General features: G+C 44.6%; 1 pseudogene; it reads left to right on the plus strand.

The window, feature by feature from the left end:
* The first annotated feature begins 268 nt into the window (after nt 1–268).
* Nucleotides 269–7,047, plus strand: LOC114039741 (annotated as a pseudogene).
* Nucleotides 7,048–7,084: the final 37 nt, after the last annotated feature.

Consider the following 7,084-nt stretch of genomic DNA (forward strand, 5'->3'; position numbering starts at 1 on the left):
TTGTTTTACCATCTTCCCTTTCTCTCCATCTCTACTTGCCATCCAATGACTCCTTGTCTCCCTATCTCTCTGCCCCTTCCTATCTCCCTAGCTCTGTCTTTCCATTTCTCTGTTTCTCCCTGTCTATCCACCTCCCTTTCTCCATGTTTCTCTTTTTGTCCCTACCTCTCCTTATTTCTCTTTCCCTCCTTGACTCTTCCCAGATGCCCACTTCATGTTTCTTTCCAGGCCTGTCTGAGTCCATTTCCTCCTTCTTGCCCCTGCCCAGGTGTGATCTTCAGTAATGGGGAGAGGTCCCGGCAGCTCCGATGATTCTCCATCACCACCCTCAGGGACTTTGGCATGGGAAAGAGGGGCATTGAAGAATGCATCCAAGAAGAAGCTGGCTTCCTCATTGAGGCCTGTTGAGGGACAAAAGGTGAGTAGGTCCTAAGAAGATTTCATGACCTTGGACAAGGTTAACCTCCACTATATGGTCTACCCCCAAATTGGCTACTGTTCTCTGTGTCCTGTGACTTACTTCTCCTTTACATCTAACCCTAGTTAATCTCTAAGGGTGTATGGGGTAGTTCCAGGAGGAACAAGTGTGAGAGCTTGCAGAGGCTGCTCATCCACCTTTGGTGTCCACTTGCCACCTAGCTCTCACCTGTGGCTCCAAGGAGCTATAGCATGCAAAAGAGCTACACCTTGGAAAAATTGTCTTGGAAGACAGGATAAACCATGTTGAGGGTATGGGCCTCAAACCTCTTGGTGAGTTAGGTGGATGTCTATCTCAAGCATATGAAGATGTCCCCCTGTTGGAATGGGGGGATGAGAACAAATTACTCCAATGGCCATGAAGGCAACTGAAGTAGGCACCATGGAGCCATTAGAGCTTGGTAAGGCATTGAAGCCACCAAGATCATTCACTGAATCCTGGGCCATTGACAGTCATCCTGACTGTTGTCTTGACACTGGATTTCAATAACTCTAGTAGAGAGAGTGAGACTGATAACTTTGTGCAACTTTGCCTCATTTAATACTAGCTCATGTGCAAGTCAAGTCATCATCCCATGAGGTCAATGTTCCTCTTTGTAAACAAAGGACAAGTGATAACAGCTGATTCCTAAATCTTGCTGTGGGAAAAATCTTGATTTTGGAGTCATGGGACCTGATCTTGATTTGAACTTCTCCGCTTACTTGCTTTGTGTTTTTGAGCAGGTGACCTCACTTCTATAGGCCTTTGTTTCCTTTCTGTAAAAATGAGAAGGATGGAATAGATGGTGACCTCTAGCTTCCCTTCCACCTCTAAAGCAATGATTCTGTGATTCTTAGTGTCTAGGTTCAGAGACTGACACTTTCCCTGATCCAGGAGACCCAGATTAGAGTTTTAGCTTTGTCCTTCACTGGTTGTGTGATCTTGGGGCAAGTCCTTTCTTCATGTTGAACTTCAGTTTCTTTTTCTCTATAAAATTAAAGGGTTTGGAGTATATGATCCCTTCTGGTTCTGATGCTCTGTGAGTTAGCATGTTGACCTACTGAATACATGACCTTGGTCAGAGTTTTCCCATCTGTAAAAAGAAGGGTTTTCACTAGATGGACTAGGTAGCTGCAAAGATCCCTTCCATCTGACATGCTAGGTGAAGGGAGGCAACCTGGGGTAATGGATAGGGCATTGTACTTAGAATCAGGAGACCTAGGCATGGATCACATTTCTACCACTTATTACTTGAGCAAGTCACCTCCCCTCTCTGGGGCTTAGTTTCCTTCCCTATAAAATGAGCATAATATTGTTTGTGTCCTAAGCTACCTCAAAGGCATCATGGAATAATGGATATTGTGCAGATCTTGGAGGTAGAAAGATTGGGGTTCACTGATTGCTCCTGGCTTTGTGGCCTTGATGGCCTCTAAGGTCCCTTAATTATTTTGGTGGTGGAGATATTGGCTGTCCTTTGGAGGAGGCTGTGAGAGTCAGAGAAGAGTCACTATCTCTTTCTCTCCCTGTCTCTGCCTCAACCCACTTTATGTGCATCTTTATTCTCTCTCCTACTCTCCTGTCACCTCCCCTTTTATGCTACCTCTATCCAAAACTGTCTCCGTGCATCTCTTGGGGTCTCTGTTCCTTTCTTTCTTCTGCTTCCTCTTTTCCTCTCCTCCATCTCTCTGCTTTTGTCCTCTTTCTTCAATACTCTACCACTGTGCTTCCTTATCTCTGTGTCTGTGTTGACCTGGCTGGGCTACAGGGGCCCCCATTGACCCTACTTTCATCCTGAGCTGCACAGTCTCCAATGTCATCTGCTCCATCATCTTTGGTGATCGCTATCAATATGAGGACAAACAGCTCTTGTCTCTGTTGCAAATGATGCTGGGGAGCTTCCGGTTCACAGCTACATCCATGGGACAAGTGAGCCCCAAGACCTTCTCTCCCACACAGCTGGGTCTCTACTCACCTTCATCCCTCAATCCTCAGGTTTCATTTATGTCCTTTACCTACTATACCCTATTCCTCAATCCAACCCCACTATTCTCAATATGAGCTCATGTCCATCCTTGATCCCCTTCCTCAGTCTGACCTCCTTTCCCCATTCTTATCTTCCATCATATCCTGCTTATCCCTTATCTTGTCCTATGCCCTGTCTTGATGCCCAACTCCCAATCAGATGCTCATCTCTCATCCTGACTGACTCATTCCAGTCTGATTCTGTGGCCCCTCCTGACTACCTATTTTCCATAATGAACTCCATTCCAGATCCTAAACTACCATCTTTCATGCTGATAACCCACTCCATCCTCTTCATATCCCTCAGGCACAGTGTTCTGTACCCCATGTGTTATCTGTACCTCCAGTGTTCTGTACCCCATGAGTTATCTTGTGCACTCCCCCAGCTATATGAGATGTTCTCGGGAGTGATGAAGCACTTGCCAGGGCCTCAGCAGCAAGCATTCAAGGCACTGAAAGGATTGGAGGCCTTCATCACTGAGAAGATCCTGCAGAACCAGGCCACCTTTGGCCCCAACTCACCCTGGAACTTCATTGACTCCTTCCTGATCAAGATGCAGGAGGTAATGGCCCAGTGAGCAGGTGAAAATGGAGTGGATGGGCTAAGACCTCAGACTGAGGGTGTTACGGATCTCTGGGGGAAATCACAGATATTGTGAAGTGAGATTCACAGAAATCAGGCAGCAGGTCTTGGAGGTGAGCAGGCAGCAATAGTAGACATTAGGTGGCAAGTTTCAGCCTTCCAGAGGCAAGGCTCAAAAGTACCCTGTGGCACATTCAGGAGGTAGGTTCACAAAGACCCCAGGATCAGGCAGTAACCTAGAGCACAGATTCAGATATACCGAGCATTTATGAAGGTCATTGTCAATTTGGGGGTAGCATGGCAAAGAGTGATAAAGATAGGGTGACAAATGGAGAAAGCAAGATACAGAGATGGGGGACACAGAATAACACAGAAACAGACACAGAGAAAAAGATGGAGGTAGATGCAGAAACAGACATAAAATTGGAAACAGAAACACGGGAAGAAAAGGCCAACACAAAGAGACACAAATAGACATTCCCCTTTCTCCACTCTCCCTGCCACTTCAGATATTCACAAGCTGGGTATAGGGACTGGGGTGATCCAGAACTCAATAACCTAGTCCTAGTAGCCTTCCCTGACTCTCTTCATGAGACCTTGGGAAGTCCTTTCCTTTCCCTGGGTCTCTCTCACTTCATCCATAAAATGTAGGATGGAAGATATTAGATTTGTTGTGTTGGTCCTCAAGAGCAGAACCAGGAACAATGGGAGAAATGGTAAAGGGAAGAATTTAGGTTTGATGTCAGGGAGAAACATCTTCCTGACAGTGAGAATTGTCCAAAAGTGCAATGGGTTACCAGAGAACTGATGGGTTCTCCCTCTTTGGAAGTCTTCAAGAAGAGGTTGGACCACCACTTGTCAGGAGGCTTAATGTGAGGGTTTCTATGGCTTCTGAGGTCTCTCCCAGGTCTACCATCCTGGGATTCTGGAAGGCAGCATACTGTAGTGGGTAGGGCTATGGACTCAGGGGTCAGGCATACCTGAGTTCAAATCCCACCTCAGATAATTACTAGCTATGTTACTCTGAGAAGGTTCCAACCTCTCTGTGCCTTCATTTCTTCATGAGAGTGGCTGGATTTGACACTGTCTAAGGTCCTTTTCAGTACTAAATTTATGTTCATTTGAATTCTGAGGAGATTAGATAGCTTTTTGAGTTCCTTTGAACTGAGATATTCCAGATTTATCAGGGGCCATTGATAGTTCCCCCCCATCTCCATCCCTGTACGTTCCTGAGGCTCAAGGAAATTGAGCTAACATGGGGGGAAAGGAGGCCTTGAGGCTGAAGAGTGAAGAGGCATAGCAAGTATGTGTATGTGGGGGTGGGGAGCCCTGAGCCCTGTCCACTCCCCCCAACAGGAAAAGGAAAATCCCAACACAGAATTCTTCATTCGCAACTTAATCATGACTACTCTGAACCTGTTTTTTGCTGGCACTGAGACTGTTAGCACGACCCTTCGCTATGGCTTCCTTCTGCTAATGAAACACCCAGAAGTGGAAGGTAAGTCCCTCTGCCATGCTCCCCTTAGATTTCCTTTGGAACACTAGGAGCTGCCCCAAACCTCTGTCTCTTCATCTCACACAGAGTTGTCCTTCACACACACACACACACACACACACACACACACACACACACACACACACACCCTTGGAACATAGATTATCCCCTTCACTTCTCATCCTTTCATCTCTTATCTCAGGGTATATTCAACCTCCACACTCCATCAGTTCCCTTGGGACTTCCCTGGGGTCTCTCTAACACCCTTGTTTCCTGCCCCTCCCCCAACCACAGCCAAAATCCATGAGGAAATTGATCAGATGATTGGGTGGAACCGATCACCCAAGTTTGAGGACAAAGCCAAGATGCTGTACACAGAGGCTGTCATCCATGAGATTCAGAGGTTTAGCAACATAATTGCCATGGGTGTTTCCCAGAGAGTCACCAAGGATACCAAATTCCGGGGTTTCCTTCTTCCCAAGGTAGGAGCCTCTCATGTTTAGCTCCACACCTCCATCCTCTAACCCCAGGAACTTCTCCATCTCTTTCTATTTTCCTAAATCTGCATCTATCATCCTCACTCTTCAGTATTCACTCACTCTCTTTACCCTAGAACCTCCCTCATCTTCCTCTTGCATAGGACATCCCTCCATTTGTCTTCTTCCTGCACCCAGACATTCCCCATGTTCCTCTTCCAAACCCTTTGCTCTGATGGATCCTCAATTCAGCTCTCTTGTTCCCATTCCTTCTTTCTCCCTCTCTGCTACCCCCCATCTCTTCCTCCCCCTTCTCTTCCCTTCTCTATTTCACTCTGTATCTATCTGTCTCCCTTTCTCTGTTTTCCTCTCTCTTTTCCCTCCCCTCTCCCTCCCCTCCCTCCTCTCTCTGTCTTTATCTCTGTCTCTCTTATTTCTCCCTTCTCTTTTTCCTTTCTTTCTCACTTTATCATTTTATCTTATCTTTGTGGCAATGGCCAAGTCATTTAGCCAATTCAATCTCAATGCATATCAATTTCCTCATCAGTAAAATTGTGATGATAATAATACTTTTATTGTTATGAGACTCAAAAAAGATAATGTAAGAAAAATATTTTGCTAGCCTTAAAGCCTGTAGAAATTATAGCTATTATTAGTACATAGCACACCCTCTGGGCTACTCCAGTAGCTTGAACTCATAAGTTATGTCTCTGGGGGGCAGCTACTACCCTGGGGTTTAATATACTCCATGAATCTGCACTCCTAAAAATAGAGTTCTAAGGGCCCCATTGATGCACTTGCGTTTTTAAGTCAGCCAGTAGACGATTAGCTCAAAGGAAAAATGTCTAGTGAAGTGATATCCTAAGGACAACATAATAAAATGTCCTCCCCATAAACCTGGGGCACACTCTCCCACAACTATACCCATCTGTCAGTGGGAAAAGTAGCCATGCACTTGGTGTATACTTAGAGGGATGCACATACTTAGAGAATGTGTGTGGTCAAAGCAATTCACACCTCGGACCACAGGGTCCCAATATCCTTTCTATTTGTTGGTGTCCTCATCCTGCACCTCCTGGGCATAGACTTTACTAAACAGGCCTCTTAACTGGGTCCTGGGCTTGCTTGTTTCTGAAGCTTGACTAAGCTTCCATCTCTGAAGATTCTTTTTCATTCTCTCTGCTTACGGTCTCTTAGTCAGTCATTAGTTCTGATGCAAACCAATATAACCATTAGGACTGTAAGGATACACTCTGGCAGGGGAAAAAGTGGAAAAGCAAATAATCTCCCTCAACAGCTGGCTTCTTCTTTCATTGCTGGCTCTCTTCTAGACTGCCAGAAGTCACACTCCTTGATGTTGCTTCCTGTTTCCAATGTGTCCCAGAACAGACAAGTTCCATTTTTACAGACCACTAAGGGCATAGCTGTTCTTCTGTCAGTCAAAGGCAAGCTGCCTCTCAAATAAAACCAGAGAGTATTTTCATACTTAAAGTGGAAACAAAATGAAAAATTCCTCTTTGAAGACACAAACACCCTGTTGTCTTTGTTATTTGTCCCTCCTGTGATTTCATCGATTGAACTGGGGAGGGGGGGAACCCACTGATTAGGGGTATTCTAAACAACTCCTCCCACTACACTTTATTATAATAATTATTAATATAATATGTTATAATTATACAATATAATAAACAAACCAATAATATAATGTGTTATAATGTACTATTAATAATATATTAATAATACAATATAATAATAATTCACTTATTAATTCTTCATCTACAGATCAATTACTAACATTTATTATGGGTTTACTAGGCACTGGGATTTCATGATGAGACTACAAATATGGCAGCTGACCTCAAGGATCTTACATTCTATTAGGGAAAACAACATGTGCCCATATAATTGGATACAAAATATAAGGATAAGAACTGGACCTATTATTTCTTTGATATAGAGAAATACTTCTTGTGAGGGATTGTCTGGTGTTAGCTACTGCCAAGTGAAGATTGTGGCAACATGGGACGGGAACTGGGTATTAGGAAGTAACC

Source organism: Vombatus ursinus, unplaced genomic scaffold, assembly GCF_900497805.2.
Source record: "Vombatus ursinus unplaced genomic scaffold, bare-nosed wombat genome assembly UNPS02012299.1, whole genome shotgun sequence".
Classification (NCBI taxonomy): Eukaryota; Metazoa; Chordata; class Mammalia; order Diprotodontia; family Vombatidae; genus Vombatus; species Vombatus ursinus.